The sequence below is a fragment of the Manis javanica genome, chromosome 12 (genome assembly GCF_040802235.1).
Source record: "Manis javanica isolate MJ-LG chromosome 12, MJ_LKY, whole genome shotgun sequence".
NCBI lineage: Eukaryota > Metazoa > Chordata > Mammalia > Pholidota > Manidae > Manis > Manis javanica.
The window spans coordinates 104,115,883-104,142,276 of NC_133167.1; the positions used below are offsets into that span (position 1 = coordinate 104,115,883).

Consider the following 26,394-nt stretch of genomic DNA (forward strand, 5'->3'; position numbering starts at 1 on the left):
CAGTTGCAATGGGAACTGTGCCCTGAAAAGTCTAATGAAATTAAAGTGCGCTAAGTCACTCCTACAAAAGGCAAGGTGTGCGTGTGTCAGCCATGCCTGAAAAGTAGGTTTTTGGCTGGAGAGGTGAACATAGTCTGACTGGGTGTCTTTATGAAAAAGCTCAGAGGTGGAGTTAACAACAGATAGGAGGAAGGAAGCTGTAACAGTTCTATTTCAAATGAAACAATAAATATGTTTTATAACGTTAAGAAGTGGATGCTGAATCAGTAGTCTCCATGTTTTGGAATTTGATGGGTCAGTATAAATTAAAATTCTACTTGAACTCAATGGACACTGTCCATTTGTCGGGAAATAACGATCAAGAAATATAAGAACCAGACTTAATACCTCTCCCACTACTAATCCCACTATGTCACAAAAGGGGAAACTTTGTAACACAAAACAGTAGGAAGTATATCATCTTAAAGGAGCTTTAAAGGAATGATTTAATTTTATAAAAACCTTCCTATATATGTTCTTATTCATGACACGTACCTACACAGGTCCGTGAACTAGCTTATGAAACTCAGTCCCAGACCATTTACAGCTGGGACTCGGAGCTTCCTTGGTGAGCATGTGGGGAAAGCACCCTCTGGGGGAAAGTCTGTTCTCTCGCTCGGAGTCCGACCTACCGCTCACTACAAGAGGCAGAGCTGTCTGCTGGTCCCCGTGGCACAGGGTGGCAGGCCGGCTGCAGAGGGAGGCAGAGCATTTTCCCTCGACAGCAGCTCTCCCTTCAAGTCCATTAAAATAGCTAATCTTCACTTTGTAAAACAAAGCTGCTTGCATGTAGGCATAAGGAAAGACTGCTGGCCTGGGGAGAGAGGTGGGATAAGAAGATCAAGAAATCAGGGGCAGGGGACCTAGTTAGTCTCTTTGCACCTTGAGAACTATTACCATCTGGCTCAGAAAAGGATTTTACCTGTCTCAGTGTAAAATGTTTAGATAAAGCCCATGCGATAAAATGTACTTTCAACTGTCTTCATAAAAGGACTAAAAACATTTTCTTGTATGAACACATAAACGCTTGTTTAAACACGCGCATTATGCTGCTTCAGCACCACCCACCTCTGAACAGGCCTAACATAACGTTGTAGACACAGTGGGCCATTTCTGGAAGCCCTTTCTATGTTCTATGGTGAGTTCTTATGCCGCAGATTTTTGAGAATGAGAATGCACACAGTGCCAAGCAGCCAATCTATTAAGCGTCATTTATCCTCTAAGTGTAGTTTTTGACTTGAGATGGATGTATGTGAACTTCTCAGAAGTCATCTAGGTAACACGGAAAATCATTAGCCTCTCAAACAAGCTGCCCAAACCAAAATGTTTTACATTACTTCTGTCTGTTTTCACCAGTGCCATTGTTTTACTGTTCGATGCCCAGCTATAGCTGTCTGCAGCACACGGGCTTTTAGTGCCTGGCAGGCAGAGTCCCATTAAAGTGCTCTGAAATGGGGCCAGAGAGAAGCGCTGCGACCTGGACCCGCTCTCCTCCATCTCTCGCACGCAGTGCGTGGGCCACTTTGTGGACATCAGGGCATTTCCTCCTGATGTTGTGTGCTGCCCATTCAGACTCAGCCATGGGCGCAAGAACTGGAGGAAGGGGCAATGACATCCCTGACTTTCCATAAAGAATTGCTTCCTTCCCTGAAATTATTTCTGGGGAAAATGGGGGCCTAAAGGTGCATAGTGTCAGCCCCAGCTACTCTTTCTTTCCCCTTAGGCTACAGGAGACTAACATTACTCTCACCAACCAAACTGATGAACTCTTAGGTTTTGGCTTCCTGCTTGGGGTCAGAGACAATAGTGGTCCAGCCACTAGGGGCACAGCGCTCAGACACGGCAGACGAGAGGTCAGCTCTCAGGGAGCTTCCTTGTGAATGGGGGCAGGAGAGCAACACACACCTGGAAAAGCAAACACGAGATGATCTCAGGTGGCTGTGAGCGCTGGGGACCAAGGAGTGCTGAGGCAGGCAGGGCAGAGAGTGCCTGGGACACTCGGCGTTAGATGGGACAGGAAAAGCTCTCCCCGCAAGGTCAGAACCCAAGCCTGAGCCCAAGGAAGGTCTAAGTGCACGGACACTGAATGGAAAATATAGGCAACTGTGAAAATCTTGAGACAGGGAAAGAGAAGATTTTTGGAGGAGACGAATCCAGGCAATGTGGCTGGTCCAAGGTCAAGAAGACAAGAGTAAAAAAATGAGACTGGGGAGGCAGGCGAGAGCAGGAATCCAGTAGAACCCTACGGGAAACTGATGAGGAGTCTGCATAGGTGGGCATTGTTGGGGCCATGGATATGCAAACCTACATGCCCAGAAATACACAGCACGTAGAGTTACCTGAAAGGGGAAATACTTGGCTTGCCCTAAATACAGTAGAAATGGCTGCAACTTGGAATCTTCTACCACCACCATAAGTATATGTCTTCATTTTTTTCTATTTTTAAACTTGAATTGGGTATGCTAAGATTTCTTTTACATGGCTAAATCATGAAAGAATGTAATTATTTCTTCCCATTTTTATTCTTACTAGTGGGAATTGCAGCATTCTTGCTCAGATGTCTTTCCATATAGCTTGTTTATTTGGAAATCTTCACTTGCTGTTGTCAGATGCATGAAAATAGATACTTAGGCCTCTTCTGATACGCAAATATTGCATCTGCCCCATCCCTTCTGCTATAGGTCTTGGCATGTGTTTTGAAAAAGATGACATTAAATTAAAATGCTTAACAAAAGTACAAGTAGTCTATATTTAGCTCTGTATACTGACAAATAATTTAGTATGCAAGACGTAAGCAGAGTTCAACACATACTTTCTTGTTCATGCATACACAGAAGTCAAGGCATCTACTGCCTTAAGCTTTTTAGAGCATATTTGAATCACTTATTTGCTGAAGGGGTCAGGCAGCATGATGATTTAAGTAATTATTTCTAGCTCTCTTTCATAAAAAATAATTTTGAGTAATTACCTTAAAAATTAAAAGCAAGCCCAATATGGCTGTGGTTTGTAATTACCATTTTGGAGTTCCTTCTTGAATAACCAAAGTGCATGTGTGCACACTGTCTGCATGTGTGTGTGTGTGATTCTTTCTGCTTAAAAACTTTTTTTGGTTGTTTAAGTGCCCCTTTTAGAAATGCAAGTGCTCAAATTGTTCCAAATGCTACCTGAGGGATTCCTCCTTAGATTGGGAGAGAATTCAAAATGACACTGAGCAAATCTCTGTGGCTGTATCTGAAGCATAAAAATTTCCATTTTATTTTTAATATGCCTCAGTGCATTCAAAATAAAGACTTTTACATTTCAAATGCAGAAGGGATGGGAACACTCTCTTTAGTATACAAGTCCCAAACTATGACTGTAATCAGTGTGTAAAAACTTGGGTGGTCCAAGGATCTTAAAATCCTCTGAAGTGTTAGCTTGGCCACTAGATACAGGAAAGCATAGTAGATCAAATTTATAGTTAACACATCTATGATTTCCTGTAATTAAAAAAAAGTAGTATATATACTGCAAACCTTTGAAGTTTCCTAAGGATGGAAAGGTTTTTAAATGCACCCCCTATTTTAAACACAAATGTTTGTAATTGTTCTGAGTATGTAAGAGGGGTATATGAGATGAGGATGGGAGCTTTTGGAATTTTTCTTCTGTTAGGTTTTTAGAATAATATATATATTTTTAATATTAATGATCATTTATTTAGAAAGATATCCTGATTTCCAGCTAATGTGATAATGTAATATGTCTTAAAATGCAGCTGACCTTTAGCCCATACACTATGAATGAGTTCATAACCACAGCTAGGGTTCATGGCTATTTATAAGGAATAGAAGCAAATGCTGGGTAAAACATGATTATTAACTGCTTTGAGAACAGTCTATTTCAATAATTTTGGTTTTCTAGCCAATGAATTACTGCTTTAGATTTTAGAATATGATATACAAATCTTCCTAAAATCTGTTATTCGCAGCACCTGGGTAGGTGTCTGGTATATGATGGTCACTCAGTGAACTTTTGTTGAAGGTCTTGCAGGATGCTCTGCAGTGTTCAGTGAGGGGTCCTCCTCAAGACAGTCTCTACAACCACAGGAAAAGTATGGCTTTCTAATCAAAAAACATATTTCACCTGGAAGATTTGTGAAGTTCTATATGTATTTAAATCCTCCTCCCACCCACAACACTCAAAAGAGATGAGCAAAATATACTATACATGAGCCCTTATAAGGAGGGGTTTTTCCTCCAGAATGCTCTTTGTATCTTCCCTTGAAAAAGAAAAATCATTTGGAATGTTTTGTCTTACATTACGTTGAATACATTAATTGCAGATTGATCCTAATGATCACGCACACACTGGACCCCAACCCCCACGGGCTGAGCCCTGCCAGTGTGTCGATCTGTGTGTGCACAGCACCTGGCTGCAGCGCCTGCTACACGTTGGAAACTCATTAACTCAAACCATGTAACAAAAATGCTGGTTACTGAATGAACAATGAATGCCAGGCAATAAGAATGTTTTGGTTTCTGACACAATGTTAGGTTTTCTTAGGTAGGTCAAGGCAGCTAAGCTAATTAGAATTATGTCCTTCATTCTCTGAAGTAGTACTTTGATCCTCTAGTTGGCTTCTCAATCTTGGAAGAGGGTTTTCTATTTTAGCGAGTAAGAGGATGGTTCAAGGGTGGTGAAGGGAGACATATTAGGGGATCCCAGGGTCTCCAGACACAAGAGCTGAGTTTGACACATTTTTTCTAGTTTCAGATGTTTCAAGATCCAACACAACAGGTTCGTGTGTGTGTGTGTGTGTGTGTGTGTGTGTGTGTGCATGCATGTGTGTTTTGGATAGTGGTATTGCATGGATCCAGGCCAATTAAAAAAATATTTAGGATTCCTTTCATTTCTTACAAATCTGATCTCGCTCTCATCCCCAAAGCAATTAACTCTCGTTCACACAGAATGTGTATGTACATTTTCCTAAAATACACCAGTAAATAACTATTCATGTTGACCCTGTTAATCTCAGGACACATGAAAGTAAAGTGAAGCAATTTTACTTGCACTGAACTGCTTGAAATATTATCAGTCACTGTCCATCCATTTCCCTCACCTATGGGCTAGGAAGCAAGCTTCCTAACTATCCCTCGGCTTAACACAGATTTCTTTAAGGCATGAACACTACTTCACCTTAATTGGTATTATTTCTTTTCATAGTTAGTGCTATTGCCACCTTCCTGACTCATGTGGATTCTATGAGAAGCTGATGTAAGGAGAGGGCTTTAAACTCTAGGAGAAGGAGAGACAGGTAGTAAATTTAAAATACAAAATTAATTAAAAAGTAATTCAGGAAGACAGTATAACTTGGTTTTATTGTCACCTTCAAAGCAGAGTGGGAGAAGGCAAAGTGAAATAGTCAAATATAAATTCCATTTTAGTAATTATCTCTTTCACTTAAACACAGCCCTCATTTTTACAGACGGGGGCTTGCAGAACAAATAGCAAGGATGATAAACTTCTAATTAAGCGTTCATGCAGGAGACGTGGTCTGGATGGCACAAAGCTATCGGGACGCATTCGTCTCTTTGTCCAGGAACACTGGACCTTAGCTTACTGGCACAGAGCAGGTACAGGCGGCCTGCCATGCGGCCACTTTCTACCTGCCAGCCCTCCAGGCCTGTGGCCAGCTGATTCACCTTCAGTGATTAAGAAAGTAAGCCGGCCACAGCATCCTCAACACGAAAGGCATTTAACATTTTTTTGGAATATATACAGAAAGGCTTCCTTTACCATTATGCAGGATTTGTCTTGTTTATTTTTTTCTATGACAGCTTAAAAAAATGCTTATCATTTTGGGTGATGAGAGACAGGAACTTGTTTTTGTTTAAAAGAAAAAAAAAACAACAAAAAACTAACAGCAGTTGGAGTGGCAATCATTCCTCATTGCCAATATCATAAATATCATACCATGTGAAAATATAAATGTCAAAAGATTTATGGTGAGATTGGCCCTTTATAAACCAAAAATCCAAAACAAACAATTTTAATTTATGTACAGATAAATATGAGGATTTTAAATATATGTCATACATAAGGCTACATATTTAATATATAGCATATATTTAATGTATAGGAAATGTTTAATATGTACGCATTCTATGTTTAAGTAAAAACTAATTTATAATATTTAATATAATTTATGAGATACACACACACACACAATTATTTGCACTGATGTGCATTCTAAAAAAGTTCGGGAACAGGAAACACCCATGACCTGCCCCCCCTTGGTCTCTTGCAAATCTCCCCCCATCATCCAACATGAGCCTGCGCTCAGATCATGAGTGTTCTGCAAGATCTAATTAGACTCACTTTCTCTGCGGAGCTTTCTCCTCTATTTCTCTTTAAGAAAAATTCCCCTCTTGAAAATTAGATTGCATTTTTAAAACCCAGTTTGTTAAAAAGTAACTTTCTTAACATACTCTTTTAACAGACAGACAATAACTCAGCCCACCTTGGGGGCAAAGCAGGCAGCCTTGATAGGCTCCCAGACCAGGAAGCTGCTATCCTGGGAGGGAATCAGAGCAGTAGAATTCTTGTAAATAACCAGGAAGACTGATAAGAACCCTAATGTTTCTTCGAAGATAAACATTTTGGAACCACTTAGCAGGTGTGCATCCCTAGCCTTTGTCTCTCAACTGCCTATAAACCCCTAGACAAGGCACCACCCCGGGGCTCTCTTGTCCCCTCCTGGCCTGAGCCAGGAGCTCTGTCCTTTCATTTTTCTCTCTAAATAAAAGCCTCTGCCTTGGTCTCCTCCCAAAATAAAAAAGAAAGAAAAAGAAAAATTTCCTTTTGCTTGAATTTTCCAGCAAATGTATCCATGATTTTTAATACTGATATATACTTCTTTCAGATTAGCTTCATTCTTCTGTAAAATATAATACCAATAAAATAAAATAAGTAGCTATGATTTATTGATACATGGGATTTTAGGCATATATATCTAATCCCAAAATTAGGCTGATGGTTGAGATGGCATTTTTTTTTCTAATTACTAAATGGGGTTGCATGTATTTTTCTATCTGTCTGGAGTACCCTTTCTCCTTATAGGCCAAAATATCCCTACTCACTTTTAAGAGCCTACTCAAATGCAGCCTTTTGGGAAGCCTTCCCTGATTTCCACGTGCGGGACATCCCCGCTTCCTTGAGCTGTCCCTGTCTGTGTGCACCTTGCGTTGGACCGATCTGCTGTCCTGTGTACCCCTTGGCACCCACTGAGTGCCTCCAAAGCAGGATCCTTTGTTCATCTCTGAATCCTCGGGGCTAACACAGTTTGCCCTGCAATGGAGGAAGCATTACTACTTGTTAAAAGTAGTGGCAGAATGCTCGTCAGAAGGTAGGTGCCCGTGTGACGCTTCCTACATTGAGCTGTTAGACTGAACGACACTGATCGGTCACAAGGGTCACTAATCTCTTTGGTTTTTCTTCAGGAAAAAAAGTAGCAAGTATTCCATGGGGTTAATCTCTAAGGATTTATGTTGTCAAGAGGAGAGCCGAAGGAAGAACAAGAAAGAAACTGAGAAGATATGCTTCCGGAATAAATTAAGTCACAATGAACAAAGTCTCCATTCATGAGAGACAACTTTTCAAATATTTCTACTTTAAGACAGTCTGAACAGGTTCATGAAAATGTCCACCAATTCTATCTTTCATCTATAAGAATGCAGTTTTCCTGTATGGCATACAATCAATAATTAACACCTCACAAGCAATATGATAAAAATGAAGTTAATACAAAATGGGTCCCTAAGACAGAACACAGAAGGGCGGATGGTGGCAACCCATCACCTGTATTACAGCTTTGAGAATGTATACTAAAAGATAGCAACAACTTTTTTTAATAATGTTGAAATGATGCTATTCTAATGCTTTGGGCAATTTACATATTCAACTGAGTCACTGTATCATCAAAAAGCCCTCAAACCTGTCAGGATGATAGAAAATATTTTCATGACTTGATTTAGGTTGTTGTGGTATCTCTATTCCCGATTCAAGAATTAATGCAACCTTTGAGATAAATTTTCGAACAATGCTTCCCAAAGTAGGTTCCCTAAGACCAGCATCATCATTAGCTGGAGACTTAGAAATGCAGATTCTCAGGCTTCTCCAACACCAGAAACTTTGAGGTTGGGGAGCAATGGATGTGTTTTGCCAAGACCTGCAGGTAATTCTGATGTATATTAAAGTCTGAGAACCACTGCATTAATTCTATTGAAATCTAAAAGTTAAACAAATAGTCTCATTGGAAACTTTGAAATACTCTTCTCACCTCCCTCCCTCTTTATTCCTCCCTGTCGCTGTTCTTCACTGTCTGCATTTGTCTGTGAGGTCTGCACAGACAGCAACGACTTGCGTCCATCTCTGTACAGCTGGCATCTGAGGCACGTGACTATCTCAGTTACAAATAACTCTTTTGACAGCTATTTTGACTTGAGGGGTCATGTGCTTCAGTGTGAAGGATTCTTCACTAGGTGGCATTCACATATTTTGGAGCTGAGGTTTTCCTAATGCTTCCCCCGGTTCTGAGAGCTGGGAGTGAGGAAAGCCCAGCAAGCCCATATTACACTGACCTCAAAAGCATTAAGTGAAACAGAATCCATTCATTTCAAAATGCTACCTCTCTCAAGCTCCTTTATTTTTCAAGTATTTATTTGTATTTATTCAACTTTTTCCAGAAACTTCAGTATTTATAATATTCCTGAAGATTTTTTTTAATCACAAAAACTGTTTTAAAAGGAAATAGATCATACAGAACTTCTAGTTTAATCTTTCAATTTTACATGAAATTTAAGATTAAATATGCATTTTAAAAAAACTGTATACACACATGCATATATATGTATGAGTGTATGAACATACATACATATATATAAATTATTTAGCAGTAAATCTTACTTCTGGCTGTAAGTATCTCATAAAATAATTTAACCTTAAACTTTGGATTCATTTGCTGTAAAACTAAAGGTAAATTACGAGTTCAGTACAATTTTTTTTTTTTTTGGTTTTTGATCTCTAAGTTTATAGGAATATTATACATACACAATTGGTTAGCATGGGATTAGGAAAAGAAACATATTCATAAGATATAGAATTTTCTGTACACTACTATTTGAACAGTTGTTTATAGGGTACTGTTTTTAATCTTTTATGAGTATCATCACTGATAAAAATACAAATAAATAGATGGAAATACACTATTATCTCTTAATATTCAGATACTGTAATATAATTTTGACCTTATAATTTTGCTCATAAATAAAATATGAATTATAAAGTCCCAGATAAGTTATACAGTTAGTACAGAAAAGTAAAATTTAAAAATTAAAATGCAAAGTGGACAGGCAATTTCAGTACCATAATTAATATGGTAGACTTATTTTGAATAATAATACTATTAATGCTTTTGTTCTATTCCTTTAGGATTCTTAGCTGAAGCTTAGTTCCATCTACCTCAGCTCATAACACCCTAATAAGTCCTTTCTTTTCTGAGTTTTCCCTCCGTTTTCTTTTCCTGAGATGCTTATAGTACTTTCTCCACTTTTAATAACTAAGTTCTATTTCTATTGATGTATCTGTCAAGTTTCCTCATTCATATTCCAAGTGACTTTCCACAGACATAATTTTTCAGGGGAGAAAGGACGTTAAATAATCTGTTAGTGGAGCCTCACTTCATACATAAATATTGGCTAGATTTAGCAGAATTTTTCCATTATACAAAATTTATTTGTATAATGGAAAAATAAAGTCACATAAACAATGGCGTTTCCTGTACAGGCAGGCTGTTTTTAGTAAACTGGTTAAAAACCCAGACCGTAGCTTCAGTGTCAAGATTAGAACCCTGCTTCTTCAAAGCACTTGCCACTTTCAGCGAGTTATGTAACTTTACTAAGCCTCACTTTTCTTACCTGGTAATTGGGGCTAGTAATGGCTCTTACCTCATACGCTTTTATGAGGATTCAGTGACATGACACATTTAAAACAGTGCAGTGCCTCACACTAAAAATCAGATGTTGTGTTCTCCTCGAGAGACTGCGGGTAATGTTTGCAGTCTCACAAGGGAACCGGCCAAGAGGTGTGGAGTTGTGTTATTCAAGACGTATGGGATTACAACAAAGAAAATATGGGATTGCAACAATGGAAGGCAAAATGATGGTTAAAGTCTGCACGTGTCAGGTAATTTAAAATAACAGCAAGATGTGAAGTAGGAAAGGCACGTAGTGTCTTAGTTAAGTGCCAGTTCCAATGACTCGGTCTTGGCAGGGTGGAGGAATAGGTCGTAGAAGACGCTTGTGCTGAGCCCAGGCATGGCAGGAAGCCTGCCCAGGTAATGAGGTCACAGGCGTGAGAGGGACCCGCCATGTATGTAGCTCAAAATTTCAACTGAGGTGAAAGGCTGCCCACACTGAGAATTCCTGTGGTTGTCCTAGACAACATCCAACAGGGGAAACCGTACCTGCTTATTGTGATCTTCATCTTAAAGAGTCAAGGAAAGGTTTCCTTGCTTTTATCAATGTAACAATCCAAGTTTGACACTGAGTTTACTATGACAGAATCTAATTGATTACTATTAAAAGCATTACTGCTACTTTAAAAGCTCACTTTTCAATGTGAGTTACATAAAGAATGATTATAAAAGCACAATTTATTTTTCCCCAACCGTTACTTTTTAACGGTCTTGGGTTGTCTCAAGTGACAGTGACTTAAGTAGACGTCTACATGGGGTGAATTTCTGATGGATTTGTTTTAGCTGATTCTCTGATAAACTACCTGATTGTATTAGTGAAGAACAAATGACTCAAAAAGTACAAATATGTATTAAATGGGCAACTAATACCTACATGTGAGATAGGACAACTGATTTGTTTTTAATTTAGACTTTATGTTTATTCAATATAATGGCTTATAAATAAGTGATCATTGAAACTCAAATGAAAATAGGAACAAATTTCCCAAAATGTCTAATATAACCTGATGCATCCTTAGCTAAAACAAAGGTATATTTTTGATGAATGAGGTTATCATTAAAGGCTTAAGTGGAAAATAAACCTATGTTATATCTTAATTTCCTAATGAAAAGGTTTAAAAATAGTTTTATAATCTAGGACAATCCTTTTTTATATTAGGTAATTTTTATGACCAAATGGATGCCATTTAAAAAGAATGTGACTAATGATGATAAAAGCTCCTTGTCAAGGATACAGTATTTCTAAAATGAAGGTTTGAATAGGTTGCTATTCACAGTGGAATCCTGATGCTTTGAATAAATCAAAAAGGTTTGTATTTAAAACCATTCCAAGGCTCAGATACTCAGCCAGTACTTTCAAGTGACTTTTTCACAATCCAATGATACCAGCAATTCCCTAAAAAGTTTATGCTTAGAGTGATCTGTACACAATGATTTCCATTATTTATCTTAATTGGCTTCATCTCACAATGGCATATCAAAGATCTGTTACCATAGATATGCACAGGGTGCCAAGAAGAGGGCAAGTGGGTTTAATCTCTTTGCATTGTTTTGATAACATATCAGTATCATTAGAAAAGAATTAAATCAATTATGCTGGCCAAATAATATATGACATTCTTGTATGTAACAAGAAAAGTTAATTCCATATTTTTGCTTACACAACTCACAGTAGTTTGTAGTATTTGACATGAATTTCTTTTTTCTTTAAAAAAAAAACAAAGAAATTCCTAACAGAGAGAATCCTTTCTAAAACTCGCTATCTACCAAAGCTGAAATCAATATTCTGTAAATTAATTATTCATAGGTCCTACGATGCTGAGTTTCTTACAAGGCATGTTCAGTTTTCAGCCTCAAAGAGGGAGACAGAAGTATGTGGGGTGGTAACAGACATTTTAACCCATCAGACTGAGGAAACGGCAACCTAAACGCTGTGTAGAGAAATGCACACAACTTTACTGAATACAGGACATCATGTCTAACAACACAGTTGGCATATGGAATGGATTCAATGTGCATTTGCTGAGTCAATGGAGAGACTGATGCACAAACTAATGAAGGGCAAATCTGCCCATTTCGAGGGTGAGGTGAGGAAGCGGCAGTTCATAAGGCATTGTCACCCTCTGCCACCTACCCCTTCACTCCTTGCCACCATCAGCCACAGCCAAGGATGGCATCCTCTTAAGGATGTTAGAAAACCTGTCGCACACCTCTAACCCTGACCATCACATCCTGTGTTCCTGACATACATGAAGAGATTATTTAAGTCACAGTTCAGGACACAATTTAACCCCAGTTTGGCTGACTTATGTAGACAAAATCTCTACTAGGCATTCTTCGCTTTGAAGATTCATGTAAGTAGCAATAGATAATGAAACAAATATAAACAGCAAAACAATTATTACTTTATAAGCAACAGAGGAATCTCATTTGTTTTATTTACAAGCTATTGGGGTAGATCTCATGCTTAGGCCCCAAATCAACAAATTTTGATTTACTTCACACTCACCACTTAGTCTTGCATGGTTATTTGGTAATCCCTCTCCATTTGTTCTTGTTTTTTCCCAGCTAGTTAGTCATGTGTAACGATGCTCTCACTGCGTCAATATTGACCACTTCCTTCAAGTGTGTAAAAAATAAACACGGCTAGTAACAGATTGCAGTGTGTCTCCTTAAATCACTGTGATGGGATCAGTGCATTTGGAAATGATCAAATAACTACTCAGTTGCTTTTATTGTCTGCTAGAGCAAAGTAGTATCTTTAAATGAGTGCATACTGTAGTTAAGGCGTTAAATGACGGGCTATAAAACAGGCATTGCCTGTCATTTACTTCTGCTATATTTTGTGTTTCCTAGGGTTACTGGTTTAATGTATGGGATGGTTTGATGGTTTTCCTTTTAGCAGGAAAGCCAGGAGATTGATAGAGTCAAGGTCTAGAAATTATATGTTTGAGCTACATTTAAACTTTAAGCAGGAGGACGTTCAAAGAAACATGGAAATAATAGCTCACGGAAGCATATAAAAAAATTTTTACAAATCGAGTTTGTTTTGAATTGACTGTGCCTGAAGTTGTTACAATGCAGAGCCTGAGAGGGGACTAAGAGGTTCTTTCTTGCTTCCTAGAACGCAACAGCAGAGAAAGTTGGTGAAGCAATTTCCTGACTCAGTTCTTGAACAGTCTCCTTGGAGACTCTTTCAAAGTGTTTGCATTTCTTTCCTGGTCACAAGATATTAAAAAAAAAAAAAAACGCCCCCATCAAAGTGGTGAAAAAGCAGTGAGGATGCCATGAGTTCAATCCGACGAAAGCGGCACGCACTGGGAAGGAAGGGGTGGTGTCGGCCCGGGCAGGAGCAGGTGCTGTGCACACACAGGTCCTTCCAGCAGACTTGAGGAAATCTCATTTCCAGCTCCGTTAGGAATTCCTCCCTCTCAAAAATCCTGGGATTCATAGTCCAGAGCAGTTTCATTCCTGCTGATAATTCCAAGACTAGAAATGGTCACTGTCTGCAAACTAGGAGCAGCTCCCAGAAATTTCCAGTAGGTCAATCTCCTCTCCACTGCAGCAGGACCCCTGGCTTGGTACTTGGTCCTGCCGGCGCGGTTCTCGTAAGGAAGGCAGCATGACCCAGAAAGAAACAGATGGCCTCTGCACCGCAGAAGAACTCACAAAAGGAAAACGCAACGTGTGGAATGAGGAAAAGACCCTACAAACTATATATCTGATAAGGGGCTAATATCTAAATACATTAAAAAAAAAAAACCTCATACAATTTAAGAGCAAAACAAGTAGTCGAATTGAAAAATAGGCAAAGGACCCTGAATAGGATTTTTCCAAAGCAGGCATACAAATGGCCAAAGGGCACACTGAAAAGGTGACCATCAATAATGATCAGGTAAATGCAAATCAAAACCACAACAAGATGTAAGTTCACACCTGTTACAATGGTCATCATCAGAAAGACAGGAGATAAAAGCCAGCAAGGAGGAGGAGCAAAGGGAACCCTCCTGCCCTGTTGGTGGGAATGTAAATTGGCGCAGTCACTGTGGGAAACAGTATGGAGATATCACAAAAAAATAAAAATGGATCTACCATATGACCCAGAAACCCTTCATCTGGGAATATGTCTCAAGGAAATGGAAAGCACTGTGCTGAGGAGTTAACTCTACCCCCGTGTCCGCGTCAGCATCACTCACAAGATGTGGAAACCAACTGAGTGTCTATCAGTGGATGAACAGACAAAGAAGAGGCGGTATCACCTCCATGGGCTGTTATTCAGCCATAAAAAAGAAGGAAACTGACATTTACAACAATTGTAGAACCTGAGGGTATTACCTTAAGTTAAGTAAGTCAGAGAAAGTACTGCATTATTTCACTTACGTGTACAATACAAAACAAACAAAAACCCTCATAGAAAAAAAAAAGATGAGATTATTTGTGGTGATAGAGGTGGGGGTTGGGGAACTGGATGAAGCTGGTCAAAAGATACAAGCTTCCTGTTATAAATATTGAGATGTAATATACAACATAATGACTACAGTAATCACTGCCTGGGAAAAATATATATGAATCCTGCTTCTAGACTCTGAAACTACCTGGCCACCTGGAATGGATGGCTCTCCCAGGTAGGCTCCATCTCCCACACCTCAGGTTCCACCCCCACCCCTGAGTTTCCCAGCCCTAGTTTGACTTTAGGCATTAATTAAATGGCCTGTCTTACAATGCCTATCACTTCTACTCACTCTGGCTTCATGCTCCCCATGAACACGTCTAGTTAGTTACCAACTGATGGATTTCCCTACTCGGCTTTCTCCAATTGTAAAGACAGGCCTAGTTTTTATTTTAGTTAATTTCAGTTTCATTGAGGTTTAATCGACATTTAAAATTGTAAAATGTTTAAGGTGTACATTGTGGTGATTTGAAATACATATACACTGTGAAAAAATCCCCCCAAGTAGCTAAAACCATATCTACCATGGAACATTTAGGTTCTACTCTCCGCAAATACCAATTACACAATACGGTCACCACATTTTACATTAGATCCTCAGATACTGCTCATTTTTAAATTATACTCCTTACTAGTTACTGAGAAAGAAACAGTTCTGTCTTTAGAGTTTGAATGAAAAATATATATACATGTATGGGTGTGTATACATATATGCACACATACTTGAATATATATATACATGTGTGCATATACATGTATATATGATATGTAATCAATCTGTGTGTGTGAGAGAGCGAGAGAGATGTATATAAATCAGTAAAGAAGAGACACCGAAGCACATGCTCTGAATCTCAGCGTACAGGCAACGATGACGTATTTCAATCACACAGCCTCGGAGCTAGGGCTACCCGAGGTATCAAGATGCAGGGTGTTAGGAGCCCACAGGGCAGGAGCGCCCATGCAAAGTACTGGTAGACGGTCGGAGTAGTACTAAAATGCAAAGATGGAGAGTTCCCCTGAGCTCCTTTCCTAAAGAGGGATGACGGAAGAATTAAGGACCTAAGCTGCTAAAATGCAAAATCTGAACAGGAACAAGTTCAGATGTGGTGCCAAGGACTTGACTGGGTGAATCCTTAACCCAGCAGCCCCCTCCTCTGCCTCTTATCTGTGGTTTCACTTTCCATGAAACCACCGTAGGGAAGCAGATGCTCCTCCTCCTACAGAGTGTCAGACGGGCAATCGTCACCCGGCGCTACACGGCGGTCCTGCGTCATTCAACTCATCAGTAGGCGTTTCATCACCTCGCACCATCACTAGAAAAGGGCGAGTGCAGAGCCATAAAGTATTCTGAGAGAGAGGCCTCATTCACAGAACCCCTGTCACGGTGTATTCTTACAATTGTTCTATTTTATTATTATCCCTCTCTTACGGTGCCTAACTTGTAAGTTAAACTTTATCACAGCTATGTATGTAGAGGGAAAAAGAGTAATGTATATAAATGTATACGTTTACCATATATCTATATATACACATATGGTTCAGAACTATCAGCAGTTTCAGGTATCCCCCGGGGTCTTGGAACAGATCCCCTGCTGGTGAGAAGGGACCACTGGATGCGGCTGGCTGGCTCCATGCGGGGTTCGCACACAGACTTAGGGTGTCTTACAAGTGCCGCTGGCTCCTGCTGATACTTCAAGATTCCTCTGACCTCCACTCATTGTGTGTTTGACCTCAAGCCCACCCTGCTGGGGGGCTGGCCTGAAGCCACAGACTTGGCTACCAGGTCGAATAGACTCTGTGTCGTCACCTAGCCAATAGGAATGTCTAGAGGAAATAGTATGTTTGTCAAGAATGCTACATAAAGACATATCTTTTATGTCTCCCAAGCAATAAATAAAAATAGGTGTTCTAGTGGCCATACCTTATTACTACAAATGATGGTTACATGCTGGGGTACAATGTAAATCAACAGTCACCAATGGGAGATGTCGACCCAGAATTCCAGGTATGAAACAATTCATAGAATATAGTAAGAACAGCAGAATTTATATTTTTTAAGCTCATCCTTTTTGACTATGTTTATGAATATTTTATAAGAAAATATATTACTATAATATACATGCAATAGATTTCTAAATATATACCAATATGTTGAGTATACATTCTTAAAGTGTTTTGACTAAGAGAGTTTCAGAAAGCTTGGTGACCACTATTGACATATATACAATATGGTGGTTACATACACAGTGTTAACCAGCCCTGTAGCAGGTCGAGAAACCTGGCTACCATGTGCAGCAGTGATTGTGGAAACATGGTTTGTAAATAAATTAATAGAATTATGACTAATATATGAACTCCTGTTATTAGTCAATGTAAATATTATGAACCCTGAAGGCCTAATACTAAGAAAATATAAATGCTTATTAACAATCTCCGAGTCGTGTTCCGTTTGCTATCCCAGATCCAACTGGTGATTGGATCTGAGGACCTCCAGCTCCTAGGGCTAATGCATAGATAATTTGCAAAAGCACTAGCCAGAAAACTGTTGAGTTCTTTCTAGTGAGCCACATAATGATTGCATCTCACATTTTTACATCATCTGGCAGTTTACACAGCATTTTCATATCTACTATCTCATATCATATATTGCTCCCACACCTCTGGCTTCCAGAGAGTTCTACCCAAGTCTCTCAGCAGTGAATTTTGAGCGCTGTACCTTTCATTAATGTTGGGCTTTCTTACATCTGGCCTTTCTCTGGTTATGCCTATTCTCCCTAATCTTCAAAAATTATCTCCCCTCTCGCTAGCGCTATGATGCAGCAGACAGGCCATCTACGTGTTGTGTGTGTGTTTCTCCAATCTGACTTCCTATCACGCAAACTCTGACTTTGCATGACTGCTCTCTTTCTTGGGTGGAACTGTTGTACTTCAATGGAATGTCTCCTGAAGCCCCACAGACATTTTTCCAACTATTTATCCTCATTCTCCAAATACCTACACAGAGTTTCCATTTTCTAAAACAGGGAATGTTTTTAAACTCATATTTGTATTTATTGCACATAGCTTATTCATATCCACACATCCAGCTTTTCTGAAAACGTTTATCTGCATTACTGAGGTATAGTGAATTTAAGAAGCTGTGGCAGTATGAGTTAAGTCCATGGTTCATGTCAGTAGTTGATTCTCTTTGGCAATAATTACTTATTCAACAACCATTTATTAGGCATTTGACAAGAACAGACTGGCTGGTACAGAGCTAAGGTACTTGGGGTTATACAGTAGGAAAGGCTATGCCTAACTACCTATAATACTAAGTACATTGAATTCAGTGTCTTAAAAAAACACTCTTAATGTGTTTCCAAGTTCAAAGGAAAACAGTACATTCAACTAACACTGACAAGTTTAATACCAAGATGATTCATATGGTTCCTACTTGTTCATAATACCTATTAAAAATTAAACTAACAAAAAAAGTTTGGAGCCTGTGTTTTATGAGCATATAATGCTTTAATAAAACATTTAGGATGTAAAGAGGAACATTTAACACAAATAGAAATTAAATGTTAAAAGTAGCAGCAGAGAAGTGAAAGATGAAATTTAATATTTATTGAGCCATCCCTCATTACTTACAAGTGTTTTTAATATGTGAATGCTGCAGCGTCCCAGCCCAGTGAAGAGTCATAAAAAAAACAGGTCACATGGGAGTTCTGCACTGAAGCAGCCCTGGCATTTTGTTCAAGGAGATGTGAGGGCTTTGGAAATCATGCCATTGCTTCCCTTTAGCTATATGTGGTTGCAACATCCATAATTCAACATACCTGCTCATTCAATTACAGTGATTCTGCTGAGAGGTGTGGCAAACACCCTCTCCACAGGAAAACATAATGAATGGCAATAGAAACTTTTTTTTTTTAAATTACTTGCTATCTTTCAACACTCTGTCTTAAAGACAGACTTCAGAAATAGACATTATTTTCCTTTATACTACTTTGCCCCTTACTTTTAAAAAGCCACTTAAAATTTAAGGGACTCAGGTACTTCGCCTACTCTCATTTATATTTTAACTATTTAGCTGAAGACAGTTAACCAGAATTTATATCTATTTAACATTTCATGATTGAAAAGAAATGCCTATAATAACTCCAAGCACAAGTGAGCCTTTGACAAATGAGTTCTTGAAAGTGTAGTGTAGACCCTGGTATCTTTCACAAACGTGCAGAGGAAAAAACCTTAAGTGTGTGGGAATTGAAATGCTCTGGTATGTAATATTTATGCCTTTTGGTTCTGAAGATTTGGCCAAAAGCCAGTTCCTAAATAAATACTCATAGTTTCTACCCTGAAGGCACATCATCATATTTTACTAATAAGGATGTTTTTTAAAGGAGGTATTATAAAGGTCAAAACCTACTGAAATAGCACTTTTATCTTCGGATTCTCCTGAAGAAGCAAGAAATAAATAACATGCATTTTGTTGCCTAAATGCACTGAAAGAGTCCCCGATGCACAAAACAAATAAATATATGTTCATTATTCTATGGTTGAATTGTAAGAATTTTGATGATGCTCTAGATTTTCTAGGGCTAAACCTAATTATACAAGCCAATGTCCCTGTGAATGTATATTTACATCTATGCAAATGATCTGTTTAAAATGCTACTGTAAAATTAATTCGTAAAAGCTTTCTTGAAGTCTTATATTTAAAAAATTATTTCCAACTGTCATTCTCTAAAAGCGTCTGAACTGCATGCAAACTTTATTTCTGTTCTAGCCCATTTTCTGAACAAAATTGTTCTCATTCAGTCTCACTATCATTTGGTAGTAAAATCTGTGATCCCTGAGAAGCAGGGTATTTATATCAATGGAGGAACTACAATCGCAGGCTCACAGAAATAAAGCGTGCTGAGAACCTGTCTGGTATTTGAACACCTGCCCTGCTGTTCTCTAAAACCAGGAAAATCCATGTCATGCTGCAGCTGATATCCCAAAGGTGTTGCTAGAGGAACAAACTTTTTGAGTTTCCAGGCATCACATCACAGTGGGAAACCGAACTCGCCTATAAAATTATCTTCTGCATCGCCATCAAAGACAATATTCTGGACTGACTCACTGAATCTGACATTTCCTACATGTTCAAATAATCCAGAGGGGAGGCCTGAATAAATTTCAGGGTGCTATAACAGCTTTCCCTCAGAGAAAGAGTCATATCATGTCAGGATTTTGGTATGTGTTTTATATAATGTTTATGAAGTTATCGTGAGTTATACCTACAAATAATACAATCTTTTTGAAGGTTTGTAGATTTTTTTTACTTACTGTAACACTGAGGTTTTGTTACCTTCTATATAGAGTTTAGTAGTTAGTTCTAAATGAGTCACTTACATATATGGAACACCCATATTCTAGTATCATGCAGTTACTTTGAAACTCCAGTCCCCTGGCTTCCACCCAAAAATATGTATTTTTTCTTATAGGAAATCAGTGGTTTTATTCAAGAATATTATAATAGAGCATATGTATAATGTAATACAGTTTACAGTTCATAGTTTTAACATAATAAATATAAAATAAAAAGTAAGACATTAAATCAGCAAAAAGTTATTGAGTGTTATGATACGGCTAAACCATTCTAGGTACTATGAAATGAAACTCAGCTCCCGAGATATTTATTATCTCATTGGAGGAATATGGGAAGCTTTATTTCCAAATATCAGGAAATAAAACTAGTTGAAAACTAGTTAGATGCACTTTATCTGAAATGGGGGTTCAGAGGAATAATATAATGGAGACTGCACAGCAACATTCATAGAAGAGAGGCTGAAATGAGCAAGTTGTGTTTTACCATCAGTGAGTAAAACACCCTTTCTGGAGCAGAGGAGAAGGGACAGGAGTTTGGGAAGATTGACGTTCAATGCCACTCCCTCCTTAGCCTACATAAGACCTCTGGAAATAACACAGTGGAACATAAGCAAGTTAAAAAAAAAAAAGAGAAAATGTTTGGAGAGATTTTTTTAAGCAGTGTCAAGAAAGATGGTATGGAGTAGATTGGCCTACTGAAGGCAAGGTGGTTAAAAACATATTGCACTATTCAGGTATAAAACGATAAGTGAAGGCACACATGCGACCTTTCCTAGTAAGGAATAACGCTACAAAACATCTAAGTGTTACAGATGTTTCCTTCTAGTACAGCCAAAGGCCAGGAAGGACCTAGAAATACTCCAAGCAGATCTCTCAGCAATAAATGTAAGAGCTCTTCACATCTTGATAAGCTCTGGTCTCAATTTAATTTGGAATTTGCTCATTTTCCAAACTGCTTCATGAGTCACAGTGAAGTGGCCCACTTGTTCATTTGGTTCCTTATCATTGCTGGAAAGTCACTTCTGGATGCCCAGACCCTGGAGCTGAGATTTATGTTTTATTGAGAAGTATCTCTATATACCATAACAAATGCCCACATTTTATGCAGAAATTCTGGAGTAGGCTACAATTTAAAGTCCACACCTAATGGCCACCTGAATACATGGGAGGAGACTAGTGCCGGGAAAAGGCACAGCTCCAAGACAAACACCACCCAGAGCCTGGATGGTAAGGAGAATAACCAAGAGTGAGGTCTTCTCAAAACCTGGTAATGATGATACCATCTATCAGGCAAAATATTCGCGCAAGTGCCTATTTCTAATAAAAATCACTTTTACTTTACTATTATGTTTCTATGTACAGACATAGAGTCAGCATTATCTAATCTAATCTAATATGTTATCACTGATGTTGTTTAGATGAAGCTAAACTGCCACTTGCAATGATTACATTCTTGAATTTTATACTGGGCATCTTTGCCATGTAATGACTTAATTTTCCCAATAACTTTTCTGTATTCTAACTATAGTGCAACTTCGGTTAGTTCAGCTTTCTGGGCTTCAAAGGGCTTTCACTTACCATAAACACACTGTTTAAATGATCTGTGTCTCTCTTCCTGTGATTTCTTTATAGTACAATTTGAAACTGCATGGCACACAGTTTTATAAGGTAGAGAACTAGGATCTCATTAACATTATCAACATGTCAAGATTGTTAGAGAATGGAAATTCAGACACATACTTAAAAATAAAAGTCTCACAGAAAAATCATGGACCTCGGAAAACAGGTCTGAAGATGTCCAGTTTCTGCATAAACCAAGTTTGAAAAACACATGCAAAACACTGAAAGGCACTGGGATGGGACATGGTTTAATTTGTTTGTTTTTTTGGGAATAATGATTTCCTTTGGTTTACCAAAGGTAGATATGATTGGGAGAGTATTTTCAAGAAAATTATGTCGATGAAAATTTTACATTTCCTTTTAAGAGTTAGTGCCTCCAAATACACATTTTCCTCAGTGAAATCAGTATTTATAGTATTTAAAAAACACTCCAGATTTTCATTCTGAAAACCTATTCTTTCTGAGCTTTCAGTGAAGAGGCAGAAATATGCTGATAAATCAGGTGACAGATTTTGTGTCACCTCGGTCAGTATTATAGCTACACTCTGAGTATTTGAGTGGTATGAAGTTTATAATTCCATTTAAGAAAAAGAAATAATGAGATCCTGAATTTTTGCTTTCTTTGTATTTCACCTGCTTCAGGTCTTGGAGAGCATAAAGACAGGCATTTACATGACTGAAGCAGCGACCACAGAGGTCAGTCATATTTACTGCAGGCAGGCAAAAACACTGAAAGGCCTCATTCCCCTCTTAGGTGAACACCACTAGCTGATCCTGCAACTACTTGAGTAGGGCCCATACTTCTGTTCCCAAGTATTCCCGGGTGTGTTGGATTCTCTCAGCTCCTCAGCTGTGTGTTCAGGAGCCGCAGCCTGTGTGTCCTGAACAGGCAACCCCATACGCGGGATGGGTGGCCTATGGGCAGATGCAGGCTGGAGGGTCTCCTGCAGATTTGCCCTTCACAGCACTGAACAGACCTTGGTAGCGGGGGCTTCCATGGCTTTGCCTGGCCTGGTTTCTACGCATAAAGGAGCACATGTTGCTAATTAAGAAAAGCAGGTTGATGACCTTTTGAGTCAACAGCCTTACAATGTATCCTGAGGACATCTCAGAGCCTGGAGGTATAGTCTCACATTTACGAGCAGTAGTACTTGAAAGCGACTCCTGAACTGCTTGCAGGAATACAGAGATAGATGGCCACCAATTAATGATCATACGGGGAATTTCCTTGATTATTAATCTGCAGAACTAATAATAAAGTATCATTTGGAAGCCACTTCAACTAAGTCTCCAGGAGGGATTCATTCTAGGGGGCTGATAGAGGAAGCTCACAGCCACAGAGGCAGTCATATATATATACATTCCATTATTCAAGCAGAGATTTCTATTTAAAAATGAACATCTCATTTATCATTTGGAAACTGTGTTCATGTTTGCCTGTTTGTTATTTATTTATATATCTGTTTTTTCATTTATTAATCAAGCTCCCTGTCAACACCAAATTTATCCTGGCAACTATCCTCATTCAAAGAGAGCCTGGCTTGGGAGCACAAGAGCTGAGTCACATTACCACATGCGGTTCCTCCTGTTTGGCTTGCTTCTATTTTCTACATGTATAAATAAATTCATAGAAGGAAAATAGCAAATACAATATTTTTATGTGACTGAATAACTCCTGCATACCTGGATCCAATGTCAGAAACACTAATACTAAACCATCTTTGCTTTTCTGACTTTTCTGCTCAGCCATCTCTTAGTTTCTTGAACAAAAATGCCAATGTAACAATACCTTCTAACTTTAATGGAATTGCTTGGCTAAGATGTATGAAAATGTGTGACAAATGAAACACAATTAAAGATATAAACTATCTAAAATCTTGGAAGGATCTAATCAAATATAAGGGGTTGGAGAAGAGCATAGAGAAGATTTAAAATAGATATTGAGGAAAATGTGCTCAACTTTTTCAGAAGAGGCCAGGGTGTCAATCTATGTCTGTGTAAATTCCAGTGGGAGTGTGGCGGGAGGAGAGGAAGGGACTATGAATGAAGTCCTGCATCATGTCTAGGTTTTACAGGAAGTATGGAGAGGAAGCACCCTCACTTGTTATAGTTTATATGGCTGCCTGGGAAGAACTGTTGGCCTCAAGTCAGTCCCCATGTCACAGAGCCCATGATATTCCAGTGCATTTAGGATAAACCATTGCAAAAGCTCATTAACATATAAACATTGCCTAGGAAAACTATTGGACCATTTTCAGCTATCCAATTACCCAGCAGTGCTTTAAGAGAAAGCATTGGGAAAAAAAGGAGATGTTTTCCTAGAGAAAGGGATAAGAGAAACTACCGTGGGCACTGATTCCATGCATTTAAGATATAGAAAGAGCTACTCAAAGCTGTTGTTCGTGCTCATAAACGCCTGTGGAGCAGTGCCCTCAACACCATGGCGCACCACCGACAGAATGTCAGCATGTGTACAGAGTTTAGCAAGATACTATGTGACACCTTTGTTTTCAAAATGTCAACACCTTACCAGGCCAGTACACCCAAGGCAAAGTTTACATACACAGAAGAAACAGAAAGAAAAAAGTACACCATAAAATTATAATTTTATCAGAGAGAGCAATCAGGGTTTTATCCCCATTTATCTCAGTTCACCCAGTAAGATGCTTACTCTAGTGGAAAGCAGGGAACTGACAAATAACTTTCAGCATCGTTACAGCAGTCTGGCAGCACAGGCGTCATGAGACCCAGTTTGAAAAATGATGAAGATATGCCAGAGGGGTCCCTCAGTAAGAACTCGAGCTAGGTTGACAGATGAATTTTAATTGACCCCCAAAACTATGTTATTTTCAAGAAAGCATTTGTATAGCGGTGTGGGAGAGGAAGTTGGGAAATATTTGAAGATGATACTTTTGATTGTTTTTGGACACTGTTGTCTGAATACTGGCTAAGACAACTTGCACACTGCTAGTTTCTATAGCTAAGATTAAACTTACAAAAAGAACTTTGTTATAATTGTAGCCCAGCTAATGCCCACTAGGACACAGAAGAATTTTCTAATGGTGTTTTTGAGAAGACTTCTTGGTCAGTTAACAGTTTTCTGGCCTCCTACCGTAGCAGTTCAGGGCTCTTAGGAGTAGAAGTGCTTTACTTATTTATTTTTATTTTTTTCAAAATGCACTCCTTTGCTACCTAAACAACTTGATATGATGGTTAGCAGCTGTATATGGGCTAATATGCCAATGTTCCCTGATCATATAAATCCAGACCATATAAAGATACTATTACTAGGTGGAGAAAAGAGTTATTCAATTGAAGTTACTGGTCTTAACATAATTACACACAGAACTATTCTGTTCTTACAACCCACAGCAGGGTTCAAGTGCCCTAAAGACAATGAGTTTCTCTGGCTATGGCATCTGGAAGTATAAAAGCAAAGAAGTGATGGTTCTAGCAACAAATACAAATAGGTGGAACTTGGTGCCAAAATCAGTACAGAGACTGATGTTGCCTCTGGAAGCTTCTGAAGGTCATCCTTTGCAGATGCATGCCGTGCCTTTTCTTAAAAAGATCTTATGCTGGGTACACAGTAGTAATAACTCTGCCACGTTTTAAATGTCTAACTGATGCAGAGAGAGATGCCAATGGAGACCCAGGCACGTGATATGACCATTTCTTGCTACTTAATAAAGTATAAGATAAATTATACTTACACCTTTAGTTTACCTTTAGACTTCATACAATTCTTGAACATTTAAAATCTGAATGGAGTCGGCAATAAAATTTAACTCATAGTTAAACCTACTACTTTTTAAACATATGTATTCAAGTAAGGAATATATGTAGTCTTATTGGCAAATACTATTGTGGAGATACAACCATGTTTAACCTTCAGAATGACCAAAGTTATTCTCTAATTCCAAGCAACAAAACAAATAACAAAGACCAATAACAAAACCTACGGCTCTATCACCAGTGGCTGGTAATTGCCTTGAAAGTTGTCCAAAACTATCCAAAGTTGAAATAAATGGGATCAAACTGAACTATGTTCCTTGAATTTTTCTTCAACAGGTGTTTCTTCTGAAACCACCAGGTTAATTAGTTACTCTTACACAATATAAAAATGTGCCAATCTGTCTTTTATATATAATGTCTGCACCATGAACAATAATACAGAACTTAAGATAATTAATACTCTACATCCTTGCCTTTGAACAACACAGCTGTCAGCCACGGGGCTTTAAAATTAATAGGCTCTTCAATGCTATAAATCAGAAACCATGATAATTTTATATAATATTTCTTAAAAGGCACTTACGTTTTCGAAGGAAAACACACTTCTGGCAGCAGATTGCCTGTTAAAATAAAACGTATTGTTTATTGGCATCCAGAAAATTATGTAAAAGATGCTACATCGCTGTACATAACACAATTACAAGGCAACTTTAACAACTTTCTCTGATCTCATTTAAAAATTAAAATCACCTCCTTGGTTGTAATAATTAGGTGCCTTCCTATTCAAATCATGTGCACTGCAACCACAAAAGCTAATGAGTTTCATGTTTGAGAGCAAAACCAGAAATTACAGGGCACGTTATCCAAGTCACGAGCATAGATTCTAGCACATTCCACTCACTGACTATAATGAGAAGCACATGAATTAATGCCTAGACTGGGAGTTTTAAAGAACAGATGTCACAGAGAATTGTGTTTGTACCAAATACAAATAAAATGCCACCAGGTAGGAGTTATTAATACAAAATGTACTTGTTTCAAGTATTACATTAGTTATTTGAGTTTCTTATATACTTTTCACTGAGCTACTTAGAGTTTGAGAGGTGTTTATTTTCAACATCTCACAAAAATCATTGAGATGAATTTAAGTCAAGTTGTGGTTCCATGCAATACAAAGCAAAGA

At 38.4% G+C, this 26,394-nt stretch overlaps 1 protein-coding gene across 2 annotated transcripts in view; it reads right to left on the minus strand.

The window, feature by feature from the left end:
* Positions 1–26,394, minus strand: part of TENM3 (teneurin transmembrane protein 3) — a 2,338,142-nt gene that overhangs the window by 1,821,838 nt on the left and 489,910 nt on the right. For both annotated transcript variants that reach the window (XM_073219194.1, XM_073219195.1), the window contains one exon: positions 25,795–25,831. The gene's annotated coding sequence lies outside the window, so the exon portion shown is untranslated. The remainder of the gene's footprint in view (positions 1–25,794; positions 25,832–26,394) is intronic.